The sequence below is a fragment of the Anser anser genome (genome assembly GCF_964211835.1).
Source record: "Anser anser genome assembly, chromosome: Z".
NCBI lineage: Eukaryota > Metazoa > Chordata > Aves > Anseriformes > Anatidae > Anser > Anser anser.
This window is the reverse complement of record NC_139723.1, coordinates 10,388,044-10,404,085: the sequence shown is the minus strand read 5'-3', so window position 1 is coordinate 10,404,085 and position 16,042 is coordinate 10,388,044. Positions and strand designations below refer to the sequence as shown.

At 52.3% G+C, this 16,042-nt stretch overlaps 1 long non-coding RNA gene across 1 annotated transcript; it reads left to right on the top strand.

Annotated features, from left to right (window-relative positions):
* Positions 1 to 11,228: 11,228 nt before the first annotated feature.
* Positions 11,229 to 12,083, top strand: LOC310889252. Its single transcript, XR_014576478.1, has 3 exons — positions 11,229 to 11,278; positions 11,723 to 11,808; positions 12,047 to 12,083. It is a non-coding gene; the product is annotated as an uncharacterized lncRNA (long non-coding RNA).
* Positions 12,084 to 16,042: the final 3,959 nt, after the last annotated feature.

Below are 16,042 nucleotides of genomic sequence, written 5' to 3'. Positions count from 1 at the left end.
TTGCAAAGAAAAGTGTTCACCATGAACTTCTTTACTGACTGCGTGCTGGAGGTGGATGGCACAGGCAACACGCTCAAAGCTCTTCTCATGGTGCATGGGTCATGTCTCTGAAGAACAATACTAGGAGTGTGAGTGGGAGATAGCAACTCCCTGCCAGGCCTGAAGGAAAGGCACCGGCGTGAGACACCCCAGACGTTGGTAGACCCCCTGCCCTGCCGAGCAGAGGTAGGGGACCTCGGAGATGAGGAGGAATGGAAACAGGTCCCTGCTCGACGTCGCAGGCAACCCCCCTCCCTTTTGTCCCTGCCTTCCCAGGTGACCTTACAAAAGGTTTGAGGCCCTGGAGCTTGAGAGACCGGTGGGTGAGAATGAGGTGAACAGTCTACGCAGGAGGATGCCTAGGGCGAGGAAGTCGACTCCACGCCTCAGGACTGCCTCCCCTAAGAAAGACAGAAGGGTGATTGTTGTAGGCGACTCCCTTCTCAGGGGAACAGAGGGCCCTATTTGTTGACCTGACCCTACCCGTAGGGAAGTCTGCTGCCTCCCTGGGGCCTGGGTCAGGGACATTGCCAGAAAGCTTCCCAACCTGGTTCACCCCTCTGACTACTGTCCTCTTTTGATAGTCCAGGCTGGCAGAGATGATATTGAAGAGAGAAGCCTGAAGGCTATCAAACGGGACTTTAGGGGACTGGGACGATTAGTAGATGGAGCGGGAGTACAGGTCGTGCTTTCCTCCATCCCTACAATGGCAGGGAGGGGTACAGAGAGGACCCGGAAAGCTCACCTGATAAACAGGTGGCTCAGAGGCTGGTGCCAACACAGACATTTTGGGTTTTCTGACCACAGGGCGCTTTACTCGGCACCCGGACTGCTAACTACAGATGGGTCCCACCTGTCTCTAAGGGGAAAACAGACACTAGCGCAGGAGCTGGCAGGGCTCATTGAGGGGGCTTTAAACTAGGTGGGAAGGGGGACAGGGATGAAATAAGGCTCGTTAGAGGTGTGCCAGGGGGAACAATGTCCGGGTTGGGGGAGCAGGCAATGGTCCAACTGAAGTGCATCTACACTAATGCACGCAGCATGGGCAACAAACAGGAGGTCCTGGAAGCCATCGTGCAGCAGGCCAGCTATGACTTGGTCGCCATCACTGAAATGTGGTGGGACCACTCCCATGACTGCAGTGCTGCAATGACTGGCTGTAGGCTCTTCAGAAGGGACAGGCAGCACAGAAGGGGTGGTGGTGTGGCTCTCTATATTAGAGAGTGTTTTGATGTTGTGGAACTTGAGACTGAGACTGGGAATGATAAGGTTGAGTCCCTGTGGGTTAGGATCAGCAGGAAGGCCAACAAGGCAAGCATCCTGGTGGGGGTCTGTTATAGACCGCCGAACCAGGATGAGGAGACGGATGAGGAGTTCTACAGGCAGCTGGCAGAAGTTGTGAAATCGTCAGTGCTCATTCTCGTGGGGGACTTCAACTTCCCAGACATGTCCTGGAAATGCAATAGAGCTCAGAGGAAGCAGTCTAGGAGGTTTCTGGAGAGCGTGGAAGATGGCTTTCTGACGCAGATGGTTAGTGAGCCTACCAGGGGAGGTGTCCCACTGGACCTTCTGTTCACAAACAGTGATGGACTGGTGGTAGATGTGGTGGTCGGGATCTGTCTTGGGCAGAGTGACCAAGAAATGGTAGAGTTCTCTATTCTTGGTGAAGTCAGGAAGGGGACCAGTAAACCTGCTGTCTTGGACTTCCGGAGGGCTGACTTTGAGCTGTTCAGGACACTGGTTGGCAGAGTCCCTTGGGAGGCAGTTCTGAGGGGCAGAGGAGTCCAGGAAGGCTGGGCACTCCTCAAGAAGGAAGTCTTAATGGCTCAGGAGCGGTCTGTCCGCACATGCCCAAAGACGAGCCAACATGGAAGACGACCGGCCTGGCTGCACAGAGAGTTGTGGCTAGAGCTTAGAGGGTTTATGATCTTTGGAAAAGAGGGTGGGCCACTCAGAAGGATTATAAGGATGTTATAAGGATGTGTAGGGACAAAATTAGAAAGGCCAAAGCTCATCTGGAGCTCAATCTGGCTACTGCTGTTAAAGACAACAGAAAATGTGTTTATAAATACATTAGCACGAAAAGGAGAACTAAGGAGAATCTCCATCCTTTACTGGATGCAGGGGGAAGCTTAGTTACAATAGATGAGGAAAAGGCTGAGGTGCTTAATGACTTCTTTGCCTCAGTCTTTAGCGGCAAGACCAGTTGTTCTCTAGATATCCAGTACCCTGAGCTGGTGGAAGGGGATGGAGAGCAGAATGTGGCCCTCACAACCCATGAGGGAATGGTTGGTGACCTGCTACAGCACTTAGATGTACACAAGTCGATGGGGCCAGATGGGATCCACCTGAGGGTACTGAGAGAACTGGCGGAAGAGCTGGCCAAGCCGCTTTCCATCATTTATCCGCAGTCCTGGCTATCAGGGGAGGTCCAGTCGACTGGTGGCTAGCAAACGTGATGCCCATCTACAAGAAGCACCGGAAGGTAGACCCGGGAAACTATAAGCCTGTTAGTTTGACCTCAGTGCCAGGGAAGCTCACGGAGCAGATTATCTTGAGGGTCATCATGCAGCACTTGCAGGGCAACCAAGTGATCAGGCCCAGTCAGCATGGGTTTATGAAAGGCAGGTCCTGCTTGACAAACCTGATCTCCTTCTACGAGAAAGTGACGCGTTTGGTGGATGAGGGAAAGGCTGTGGATGTGGTCTACCTTGACTTCAGTAAGGCTTTTGATACTGTTTCCCACAGCATTCTCCTCAAGAAACTGGCTGCTTTTGGCTTGGACTGGCATACACTTTGTTGGGTTAGAAACTGGCTGGGTAGCCAGGCCCAAAGAGTTGTGGTGAATGGAGTTAAATCCCGTTGGAGGCCGGTCACTAGTGGAGTCCTCCAGAGCTCAGTACTGGGGCCAGTTTTCTTTAATATCTTTATTGATGATCTGGATGAGGGGATAGAGTGCACCCTCAGTAAGTTTGCAGATGATACCAAGTTAGTTGCGTGTGTCGATCTGCTCAAGGGTAGGAAGGCTCTGCAGGAGGATCTGGATAGGGTGGACCAATGGGCTGAGGTCAACTGCATGAAGTTCAACAAGGCCAAGTGCCGGGTCCTGCATGTGGGGCGTAACAACCCCAAGCAGCGCTACAGGCTGGGAGAGGAATGGTTGGAAAGCTGCCTGGCAGAGAAGGACCTGGGAGTATTGGTTGATAGTCGGCTGAATATGAGCCAGCAGTGTGCCCAGGTGGACAAGAAGGCCAACAGCATTCTGGCTTGCATAAGAAGCAGTGTGGCCAGCAGAGCTAGGGAAGTGATTGTCCCCCTGTACTCGGCTCTGGTGAGGCCTCACCTCGAGTACTGTGTTCAGTTTTGAGCCCCTTGCTACAAGAAGGACATTGAGGTGCTCGAGCGAGTCCAGAGAAGGGCAACGAAGCTGGTGAGGGGTCTGGAGAACAAGTCTTATGAGGAATGGCTGAGGGAGCTGGGCTTGTTCAGCCTGGAGAAGAGGAGGCTCAGGGGCGACCTTATCGCACTCTACAGGTACCTTAAAGGAGGCGGTAGCGAGGTGGGGGGTGGTCTATTCTCCCACGTGCCTGGTGACTGGATGAGGGGGAATGGGCTCAAGTTGCACCAGGGGAGGTCTAGGTTGGATATTAGGAAGAACTTCTTTACTGAAAGGGTTGTTAGGCATTGGAATGGGCTGCCCAGGGAAGTGGTTGAGTCACCATCCCTGGAGGTCTTTAAAAGACGTTTAGATGTAGAGCTTAGTGATATGGTTTAGTGGAGGACTTGTTAGTGTTAGGTCAGAGGTTGGACTAGGTGATCTTGGAGGTCTCTTCCAACCTAGATGATTCTGTGATTCTGTGATCAGCATCTGTTTAAATATATCTCCAATCCATGTAGGCATTTAATTCATGGAAGCATTTCTTCTTGTATGTCTCTGATATGTTTTTTTTTTTTTTTTTAAGATATTTTCTCTCCCAGGCTTCTGGAACTTGTCCACACTGTTTCCTCATTTTCCACCACTGGATTTACTACTAGTGTGGCTACTGTCCCATTGTGATGTTGCTGCACCATGAGTAACCAGAAGTTCTCACTGCTGAACTGATTTCTGTAGCTATAAGTGGTACCCTGCATGGTGGTTTTCGAGAGTTCATTAATGAGATTAAATTTACAATTTTCTGGTAAACATGAGTAGTTTTTATTGCAAACACACTTTATCTCTGAACCTATCCTTCCCAGTTGTTATTCATACTTGCAATATTATGTAAGACAAAATGGATTTGGACTGCAATGAATGGACTGCAGCATTTGTCTGTTTTTTTTTGTTGTTGTTTTTTTTTTTTTTTTCAGTTTGCCTTTAGACATTTCTCTGCTGTGTGCTTTTTAAACACTTGTGGGACAAAGAAACCCTCACATTCTCTCCCTTCCTCCTTTCCTCCCTCTCTCATTCCCTTCTTCCCCCTCTGTCTTAGAAAACATGCCTACATTAACTACAGTTAAGATATGAATGAATCCCCCAAGAGAGAAATGTATCTTTAAGAATGTAGCTAAAATTTGGAGATACAAGTTACAATGTTGGATGCATGGAGCTATGCCTGGTTCATGGTAATTTTCTTCAGTCACCTTACCATGGCCACTCCAGGTAGAAGACACAGAGATATATTTGTTTAAAAAAAAAAAAAAAAGCCAGTGATGCACAACTGATGAACTAAGAGAAACTTCTGAACCTATACTTAAAGAACCTCACAGGGGTGTGTTTTTGTCCCTGAAGCCCAGAAATGTGCTTTATGAGCTGATCATCTTTTCTGAAACCAGCATAATACAGACCATAGAAACTTTTCTAATATCTCCATTGAGCGCATAAGTTGTCTTTAAGTCTCCCCAGCTTTTCTTTCGGAGTATGGCACAGTAACTGTGGGATCCAGAGCATCCATAGCATCCTTAAGTAAGTTTAGGACTTAGTCATTTGAATTAGGTACCTGCTTGGGTACTGTGCGTAGGCCTTTAAAAAGAGCCTTACTGATGTGGGGGATATTTATTTCAGCTGGTTCCATTCATTCATCACTATCATGATATGGCCTTAAGGGAAACAGATGACAATACACGTTGAGTACTTTGGGTTGTGATTGTCTCTCCATGTGGAGCAGAGAGCAATGAGGCAGTGCTGGCTGCAGTCAGGCCATATTTCACAGAAATAGCTCCCTTGGGTGATGTGAATCAGACATGGCCTTTTGCATAAGCCTTACCAAAACTGTTTTGGCTTTCTGAGCTCATTTTGATTCCAGGCTGTAAAATTTATAAGATTAGAAAAAGCTCCCTTATTTGGTTCCCACTGTTGAGCCAGTACAGTGATACCTTCAGTGGCCAGAACATCACTATGAGTCTCTTCTGTGCTTCAAGGCTGGCATCTTCGCCATCCAGAGCCATCCCAGTACTGGGTGAGAAAATTAATCTCCCACTGTAGGAGATCAGGTTCAAGACAAGCTAAGGAACCTGAAGGTGCACAAGTCCATTGGACCTGATAAGATGGATCCACAGGTCCCGAGGAAACTGGCAGATACAGTTGCTAAGCCACTGTCCATCATACTTGAGAAGTCGTGGCAGTCCAGTGAAGTTCCCACTGGCTGGAAGAGAGGAAACATAACCACCATTTTCAAAAAGGGAAAAAAGGAAGACTGGGGGAACTACAGGCCAGTCAGTCTCACCTCTGTGCCTGGCAAGATCGTGGAGCAGATCCTCCTGGAAACTCTACTAAGGCACATGGAAGATAAGGAGGTGATTGGTGACAGCCAACATGTCTTCAGTGAGGGCAAATCATGCCTGGCAAATCTGGTGGCCTTCTACAATGGGGTTACAGTATTGGTGGATAGGGGACGAGCAACTAGTGTCATCTACCTGGTCTGGTGCAAAGCATTTGACACTGTCCCCCATTATATCTTTGTCTCTAAATTGGAGAGACATGGATTTGACAGATGGACCACTTGGTGGGTAAGGAATTGGCTAGATGGTCGCACTCAAAGAATTGTGGTCAACAGCTTCATATCCAGGTGGAGATCAGTAATGAGTGGTATTCCTCAGGGATTAGTATTGGGATTGGTGCTGTTCAACATCTTTGTTGGTGACATGGGCAGTGGGACTGAGTGCACAATCAGCAAGTTTGATGATGACACGAAGCTGTGTGGGACAGCAGACAGGCTGGAGGGAAGGGATGCCATCCAGAAGGACCCAGGCAGACCTGAGAGGTGAGTCTTTGTGAACCTCATGGAGTTCAACAAGTCCAAGTGCAAGGTCCTGCATCTGGGCTGGAGCAATCCCCAGCACAAATAAAGGCTGGGAGAAGAATGGATTGAGAGCAGCTCTGAGGAGAAGGACCTGGGGGCGCTGGTTGACATGAAGCTCGACGTGGTCAGCCATGTGCACTTGTAGCTCAGAAAGCCATCCGTATCCTGGGTTGCATCAAAAGCAGCGTGGCCATCAGGGCAAGGGAGGTGATTGTTCCCCTCTGCTCTGATCTCATGAGACCCTGCCAGGAGTGCTGCGTTCAGCTCTGGGGCCTCTACCCAGCACAGGAAGGCCATGGATGTATTAGAACAAGCCCAGAGGAGGTCCACAAGGATGATCAAACGGCTGGAGCACCTCTCCTATGAAGACAGGCTGAGAGATCTGGGGTTGTTCAGCCTGGAGAAGAGAAGGCTCCAGGGAGATGTTACATGGCCTTCCAATACCTAAAGGGGCCTACAGGAAAGCTGGAGAGGCACTCTTTGTCAGGGAGTATAGTGACAGGACTAGGGGTAACGCCTTTAAATTAAAAGAGGGTAGAGTTAGGTTAGATATAAGGAAGAAATTCTTTACTCTGAGGGTGGTGAGTGGAAATCCATTTATGGAGTGGAATTTCCATCTATGGAAATTGTACATAGGCAGTAGGAAAAATTGATTCCCCCCTATTCAACAGTTTTAGGACTATGCCTGCTCCAGGTTTGGAATCACCCAGATATTGAGAATTTTGGATGAGCAAAATTAAGGTCTCCGAGGATGGTTACAGGGGTGTCACATATGACAGAATGAAAAATCTGGGTTTGTTTAGTTTAGAAAAAGAGAAATGTAAGGGGGAATCTTATAGGTATATTCAGCTCCTTGTCGATAGTCATGAACAAGATGGAGACAGAGTCTTTCTAGAAATGTTTAGCAAAGAGATGGGAGGCAGCAAAAACAAGCAGTAGCAGGGAAAATTCTGATTAGCTAAAGAAAACACCGTTAGCCGTGAGGTGCTTTCACAGTGATGGCTAGCTAAACTTTACCACACCGGTCTCTCGCCCTCCCCCTACTCAAAGGAAAGTGAGGAGAAAATGTGACAAAAAAGGGTTGAGATCAGGGCAGTTTAAAAAGGAATAAAGAAAGGAAAAAAAAAAAAGCAGTAACAAGAATAAACGAAGCAGGTGATGCACAATGCAACTGGTCACCACAAGCCAACTGATGCCCACCTTGTTGCTCAGCAACAGTGGCCTCTCCCGCCAACCCCCCCGGTGTTATTGTCCCACATGGCACCACATGCTATGGGACATCCCTTTGGCCAGTTGGGGTCAGCTGTCCTGGCTGTGTCCCCTCCCAGCTCCCTGTGCACCCCCAGATTCCTCGGATTCACCAGGAGGAAGTCACGCTTCATAAACCTCTTAAAATTATGTGGTGAAAGGACTGGCTTGGAAGACAAGAAGAGGGCATTGGATATAGACAGGGGGACTAATGGCTGAAGTGCAACCCTGCAGAAGGAGATTTGAGTACTGAGCTGCACAAATGCTCTGCTGCTACCACACTGCTATTAATATTCAGCAAGTGTGTAATTCAGAGCTTAACCCAGCCTCACAGAAGGAAGTGCAGTCCCAAATGTGTCCTCCTTACAACTAACAGCCTAAACACAAGTGCAACATCGGGGGAAATTCAGAGAAGATGGGACCGCTGTTGTGAAGGACAAGGCAAACTAGAATAAACACAGCATACGGTAAGAAAAAAGAAGGAAAAGGTTGTTCATCCCTTGAGACATAAAGATAAGACTTCAACGGGAAGAGAAAGTAAAACAGCACAGGTGTGTTATTTATTATATACCCTACATCTTCCCTCGGAACAGTCATAGTGAGGTCCCGACTCTCCTCCCACACCATTTTCCCTCTAACCCTTGCTGATAGGATCAGTAGATTAAGAAGATGAACAAATCTTGCCACCTTTGGTCGCTGTCTCCCAAGTAAGAAACCTGCACACAGGCAGAGACAGGCAAGTGTTTCTCTCAGGAAAAAAAAAATAAAAAAAAAATAAAAAAAAATGATAAGAAGAAAGGGAAAAAGAAGACAAAAAAAAAAAAAGCCACACTCAGAGCTAGTGACCATGCCTCGTCTGCTGGTACCTGCCTTCCACCGCACCATGCTCTTTTCGATGATGGCTCATTGTTACTTTTTTTGGAGGGAGCTCCAGCCCTTCCGATTGTCCTTGCTGGTCCTGTGTTGGGGATTGAGCTGATGGAACCTTTGCTCTTTGCTGGGGTACCCGTCTCCTCTTTCCTTCTGCCTACAAGACTTTCTTGAGGAGGCTGGCTTTAGCATACTCACTGCTTCTGCAGCTGTGCTCATGGGGTAGAGGGATGTAGGGCTTGCTGAGCAGAGCGCTGGGAAGTTGAGAGCCCTGCCTAGTGAAGCCTTCTAGGACTGTGAGCGTGTGGGGGAGGATGCATGTTCCAGGTGCTTCCCGTTGGAAGGCCTTGCAGCCTCTCCCGTGCCACGTGCTGTTGAGGTCTTCCTTTGTAGATCGTCGTGTGCTGAATGAAGTTCATCACAGTGCGACTGGGGTATACGAGGGGCTCGGTGTTGTCTCGCGAAGCAAAGTGGTGGCTTCTCCTTGTGGCCTCTGACAGAGTTACCTTGCGCTCTGCAGCCGTGTTCTGAGTGCACGAAGCTCCTTCGGCCTTGCTGCACTTCCCTTGCCTGCTTCCCAAAGTTTCTCTCTGCCAAGCGGAGGGCGGCTGAGGTGAGAGACGGAGGCAGAGGCGTCAGCACCGCCGCCTCAGGGGCCTCACTCTGGTCCCCCGCCCATGCTGAGGCGAGATGTGCGTGGCCTATGAGGTGTCGGCCCCTTTGTGACACGGTGGGTGACATCATGGGGCTCAGCTATAAAACCCCGTCCCCGCCGTGCCCGGCCACACTTCCCAGCAAGGCCTGGGAGGTGTTGGAGTTGCTCTCGCCAGCGCTGCTCTGCTCCACAGGAGCTGCTCTGCCAGCAGCAGAAGGCGAGGGGAGCCTGTGGGAGAGAACGCTGGTTGGGAAGTGTTGAGGAGGAGAAGGAGGAGGAGCCAAGGGAGTTTTGTAGCAGGAAGAGCACCTCTTTCCCAGCTGCTGTAAGGCAGGGGCAAAGATGAAGCACTACCTGCTCTTCAGCCCCTTGAAGCCTGAGGAACTTTCATTAATTAAGGAGCTCACCAGCAAAGGTAAGGCCCTGGGGGGCCCTTGTGGGAGCACTGTTGTCGCAAAGATGGACATGAGCTGTGGAAAGCTTGGGGCTGCCACTGCCGGGGGAAGGTCTTCTGAAGGGTCCTGGCATCTGCAAGGAGAGCCCTGAGTGCATCAAATGTGCTTCCCAAGGTGCATCTGATGCCTCCCCTTCCTCCCCAGGCCTGTCCTGGGCACAGTGCGGGCTTGCAAGCTGGGCAAGGTCCAGGAGCTGTGCAGCAGCTTGCCCCAGCAGTGCGAGTGCTGGCTGAGGGCAAGGCAGAGCTTGATCACACACCACTGTCACCTCTGTGGCTATGGGGGTTCAGACTTCATGGGCATTGCCAACTCACCGCATCTTGGGATCTGTCTTTTGCTTTCCAGAAATCTGCCAAGTGTGGGATAGTACATCCAAATACATCAGAAGGCAGCTGTTGCGGAAGCAGGTGAGCCTTACATCCTGCCCCTGGCCCATCTTGCCCCTTTGGACCTGGGCCACGCAGCACCATCTTCAGGGCCCGCAAGTCACGCAGCACCCTTGCAGCTCTGTCCAGCACTGCCATTGATCCCTCTTCTTGCTTGCGTTTTCAGGTGGTGAATATCGGAATCGGAACCTTTGCCGTTGTGCCAGCAGACACCACTAGTGCCGATGGCAAGGCTATGGTTGTTCAGAAACCCGTGTTCAAGCCCTGCAGGTTTATGAAGACATTTTACAAGCTCAAGTGTGCCGAGAACGAAATTTCTAGTAAGAAGCTTTTTGCTTTGCTTTCCCTGTGCAGCCCTTGCCTTTTGCTCCATGCAGTCGTCCCTGTGCCATGGCAGAGCAAAGTGTCTTGCAACATGGACAGGCCGAGTGTGGGTGCACATACAGCATCCCAGAACCTGCCCCTCCCCTGGGAGTCAGCCCCCTCTTTGCGGCTCGTCCCACCCTCTAGCTGGATGCTCGTAGCAGGTGGCAAAGCTTCCCTTGGCCTTCTGTTCCCCATCTGCTCTGCTCTGGAGATGTGGCCAAAGCTGGCAAGGGCCTTCCCCGTGGCACAGCATTGCACGAGGGCTGGGCGCTGCCCACACTTAGTGTGTGAATTTGCTGAAATGCGTGGGGACTGACGTTGTTGCTTCATGGTTGTTTTCTAGTCGAGACACCATTTGCTCCGCTGGACTTTGAGCAGATTGCCTCAGACATCCACTTCCGACCACAAATAGTAGAGCAGTGCATCCATGAGACCCTGCTTCTCTTCGCTGGTGCCCTCCTGGACAAAAAGGATGTAGAATTCTTCTTCAAGGGTATCGGGATTCTTACTGTGCGAAGAAAAGTGGTCACCATGAACTTCTACACTGAGTTCCTGCTGGAGGTGGATGACACAGACAACATGTATGAAGCTCTTCTCACGGTGAGTGGTTCGTGTCTCCGGGGCTGCTGGCAGCTCTGGCAATGCTGTCAAAGCTCTCTCAAACTGCTTTCTCCTTGCCTGCCTCGCCATCGGGTGAGACAGGCTCGAGGAGCTATACAAACTCTCGGTAGCACCTGGGCCTGTTTGTGTGAGGGGCTAATGACACCAAAGGAGAAAGTGGGGCGAGGATTTTGGAGAGGCAGCCATGTCCCTGAGCAGTGGGAACGTTTGCTACCTTTGGGAGCAAGGAGCACATATCCTCGGCTTCTGCTGACGTGTGTCTGTCCCATTGCAGGACTCCAAGATGACGGATATGATTGCATCTGACGGCAAAAATAAATATACTCGTATCAGTGGAAATAGTTTCATCACACTACCAACGTGAGTGCCATCTCTTCTGCAACATCTGGCTGGCCAGGGGAGCTGGTGCCCAGCTCGTGCTTTGGGTGCAGCCCCTTCATGGTGCTTCTCTCCTGCCAAAGTGAGGCAGGACCAGCTCGTTGCTGGGAGGGCTTCCAGGCTGACCCCCTGCTCAGTCCTTCTGGGCAGTGCAGATGAAGCGGCCAGTCTGCAGTTGAGGGTCCCTGAGAGTGGTGGGAGGGTGTGAGGGGACAGCGAGGAGGACTTGTGTTGGGTCTGGCAGGAAGTCGAGGGAAGCGCGGGAAGAAGCTTCTGGAGGCTGTGGGGCCCCTCAGCTCGCACAGGCCATTGTGTCCTCCAAAGGCTCGGCAGTAGCTCCCAAAGAACCCTGCCAGCAGCTTCTTAGTGGGGGACACCAAGGGAACACAGTGCCTCTTTTGACAAGTGGTGTCTATCTGTTTCCAGGCTTATACTTCAGGACCCGCACTGCAATCCGATTTCCATCAAGCCCAAAAGAGATCCGCAGCCTTGGGGCAAGGGTGGCCGAAGAGGTAATGTCCCAGTGGGCTTCTGGCAGGGGGTTGCATGTTCTCCTCTCGTCCTCGCAGGGCAGGAGGGCCAATGTTGATGTGTGGGGCATGGGAGAGAAGGCAGCTGTGTGGGACAAAATGCCCCAGGAATGGTGGCTCCTAGGGTCGGCAATGAGTGTGGGTGGGCACGGCTGAGCAGCTCTGCTGCTGCCGCTGCCCTGCACAGACACAGAGGTGACATCGTGGTGTTTTCTTGCAGTGAGTGTGCTGGACCCGGTGGTGCTGGCTCAGAGAAGGGTTTCTCTAGCCAAGATGGCAGAGAAGAAAACCAAGGAGGATGAAAACAAGCAAGGTGACCAAGCCAGGTGAGCCAGCTGGAGGAGTGTTGTGGTGGAGCTGGGGGACATAAAGGCAAGAGCCTTTTGTGCCAGTGAGAAGTTTCCCTCGGCTGCAGTGCATGTGCTCATGCCAAAGCACTGGAAACATCAAAGGGACAGCTGTTGTCCTGGTGGAGACATGGTCTTCCTCCTGCATAAGCACTTCCTGCTGCTGGAGCTAAGGTGTGAGCAGCCCCCGAGGAGAGCACAGAGAGAGTAAGTGTGCACAGGTACAACTGCGGCCTGGGAATCCCCCTGGAGGCCATGAGCCCTGGAGCAGTGTTCTGGGGATCCCAGCGCTCGGAGTCCTCCCCTTCCTCGTGACACCGGATGGAGCTGGGTGTGATGCCATGCCCAGGGGCCTCTCTGCACCTCCAGGCCGAGGCATGACACAGGTCCCAGGGGAAGGCTGTAGGTGCAAAGGGCCAAGGGGGCCATGTCTGACGGTGTCCGTCCGTGTGGGATGAAGCAACAGATCCCACAGCTAAGGGCCTGAGTGAGGCCTTGGGACACTTCTGTCCCTTCTTCCCCACACAAGTGAGGGAAGTGAGATGGTTTTGTGCCAATGAGATGTTTCCCTTGGATGCAGTGCATGTGCTCATGCCAAAAGGCACTGGAAACATCAAAGGAACAGCTGTTGTCCTGGTGGAGACGTGGTCTTCCTCCTGCACAAGCACCTTGTGCTGCTGGAGCTAAGGTGTGAGCTGCGAGCCCAGCTCTTAGAAACGGCCTCCAAGAGTACTCCCATAAGCTCAGCCTGCTGTGTCTTTTTAGATTCCTGCCACCAATTCAAGAGAAGTCTGAGAAAGAGGTGAAAAAGCCAAAACCTCCGGCTCATCCACGGCCATCCACGGCTTTTCCTCTGGACCCTCCGACAATGGTACGCCATAGGTATTTCCAGCCCTGATTTGCTTTGGGGGCTCCAGAGCAAGGCAAAAGAGGCAACTGTAGCTGTCCACAGTCCGTGTGCTCCTGCATGTTCTCAGCCCCAGGAGACTAACGCTGCACGCGATTGTGTTTCCCTTGCCTGCAGGGAGTGCACACTGTGCGCACTCAGATAGAGGAAAGGCGCCAACGAATAGTGACGGCCCACAAGCACAAAGCGCTTGAGGCTGAACTGTGGGGCCAATACCATGCATACATACGGAGTAGGAGCACGAGCATGGCATGTTTTCAGAGCCCCCAGGAAAGAAATGCCCCCAGCGGGCATTTCCCCCAGTCCTTGGGAGGGAGAGGAGCAGTGCAGGTCTCTGGTACTGCAGTTTTGTCTTCACCACCTGGCCAGGCAGGTGCCTGCTGTCTGCCCGCTCCCCTGCGCGTTGCCGTGCGGGAGGAGCTGTTGCAAGGAGCAAAGGGCCAAGCCAGCAGTGAGCTGGGCATGGGCACGGGTCTGCCGAGGGACCGTACCTCTCTGCGAGGGATCAGTGCCCACAGTACCTGCACCCTGAAGACTAAAGTGAGCCTCTGTGAGGCACCTGCCTTCACAGAAGCACATACACATGCAGAAAAGTGTGCAGTGTACTGGGAGGGGCAGCCTCAGCTCCTTGTAGCGTATCTTTGAGACTCTGTTCTGGTTTTGCAGAGACCCATCTGCCAAATGCTGAAGGGATTCCGAAGTCCTTCCCACCTCGTGAGAATGGAGTATGACCAGATGCTGAAACAGAGGATAAAGGAGAATGTCAAAGGCCAAAGCCCTGCAAGCAAGAAGGCACCAGACGGGTGGCATGAAAAGCCACAGCCCCTGAGGAGAGCAAAGACAGAGTAAGGGTGTGCCAGCCCCACTAAGGTCTGGGAAGACCCCTGGAGGCCCTAAGTCCCGGAGCCATTGTCTTCCTTTCCCTGGTCTCAGAGTCCTCCCCTTCCTCGTGACACCGGATGGAGCAGGGTGCGATGCCACACCCAGGGGCCTCTCTGCACCCCCAGGCCGAGCCATGACACAGGTCCCGAGGGGAAGGCTGTGGGTGCAAAGGGCCAAGGGGACGGTCTCTCATGCTGTGCATCTGCGTGGGATGTAGCAACACATCCCAGAGCTAAGGGCCTGAGTGAGGCCTTGAGACATTTCTGTCCCTTCTTCCCCACACAAGTGGGGGAAGTGAGATGGTTTTGTGCCAGTGAGATGTTTCCCTCAGCTGCAGTGCATGTGGCCATGTCAAAAGGCACTGGAAACATCAAAGGGACAGCTGTTGTCCTGGTGGAGACGTGGTCTTCCTCCTGCACAAGCACCTTGTGCTGCTGGAGCTAAGGTGTGAGCTGCGAGCCCAGCTCTTAGAAACGGTCTCCAAGTGTACTCCCAGAAGCTAAGCTTGCTGTGTCTTTCTAGATTATTGCCACCACTTCATGAGAGGTCTGACGAGGAGCTGAAGAAGCCAACACCTCCAGCTCATCCACAGCCTAAGCCCCCTGAGCACAGGGCTTTTGCTCAGGACTCTTCAAGACCGGTACGCCATAGTTATTTGCCAGCCCCGTTTCCCCTTGGAGACTCCAGAGCAGGGCAGAAGCAGCAGCTGTTGCTGCCCACCGTCTCTGTGCTCCTGCCTGTGCCCAGCCAGAAGAGACTAACGCTGCACTCGGTTGTGTTTCCCTTGCCTGCAGAGGGGGCGCTCTGTACGCGCTCAGATAGAGGAAAGGCGCCAACGAATACTGATGGCCCACAAGCTCAGACAGCTTGAGGCTGAAACGTGGAACCAATACGACTCAACACTACGGAGGGTGATGATGGAGCACAGGCAGGTATGGCATGCGTTCAGAGCCCCCAGGAAAGAAATGCCCCCAGCAGGCATTTCCCATACTCCTTGGGAGGGAGGGGAGCAGCGCAGGTCTCTGGTACGGCAGTTTTGTCTTCACCACCTGGCCAGGCAGGTGCCTGCTGTCTGCCCGCTCCCCTGCGCGTTGCTGTGCGGGAGGAGCTGTTGCAAGGAGCAAAGGGCCAAGCCAGCAGCGAGCTGGGCATGGGCATGGGTCTGCCGAGGGAATGTACCTCCCTGTGAGGGATCAGTGCCAGCTGTTCCTGGGCTCTGAAGACAAAAGTGAGACTGTGCAAGGTACCTGTCTCAGCAGAGGCACACACGCAGGCAGAAAGGGCAGGCCCTGCCCTGGGCTCAGGGAGCAAAGGCTGCAGCCTTGAAAACTCTAGCTGTTGGAAAAAGACCCCACTGGAGAGGGTAGCCCACTGCTTGTAAGCACCATTTGCTGCAGGAGTGCACTGGGAGGGGCAGCCTCAGCTCCTTGCAGCAGTTCTTTAGGAGACTCTCTTCTCATTTTGCAGAAGAACTTCCACCACATGCTGGAGGGTGAACAATGTCCTTCCTACCTTCTGGGAAAAGAGTATGACCAGAAGATGAAGGAGAGGATGACACATGTCAAAGGCCAACACCCTGTGAGCCAGATGGCAGCAGAGGGGTGGCAGGATGAACCGCAGCTCCCCAGGATAGCACAGACAGAGTAAGTGTGTGCCAGCCCTGCTAAGGCCTGGAGGCCCGGAGCTGCAGAGGGGTTATCAGGGGTTCCCTGGGCTCAGCGTCCTTTCCTTCCTCATGACATGGGAAGGAGCTGGGTGCAATGCCATGCCCAGGGACCTCTCTGCACCAGGCTGAGGCATGACATAGGTCCCGTGGTGAAGGCTGTGTGTGCGAAGGGCCAAGGGGCAGTGTCTTATGGTGGGCGTCTGCGTGGGATGTAGCAACACATCCCACAGCTAGAAGCCTGAGTGAGGCCTTGGGACACTTCTGTCCCTTCTTCCCCAGCCAAGCTGATGGCCTTTCTTTTGGATCCTGCAGGAAAGGGGAGAAGACAAGGCTCTTGGACCACCGTGGGAAGGCCCAGGGCGTGCCGTCCACGCCAGGAAACCACAAGCGGCCCTGCAGCTTCCAGCTGCAGAG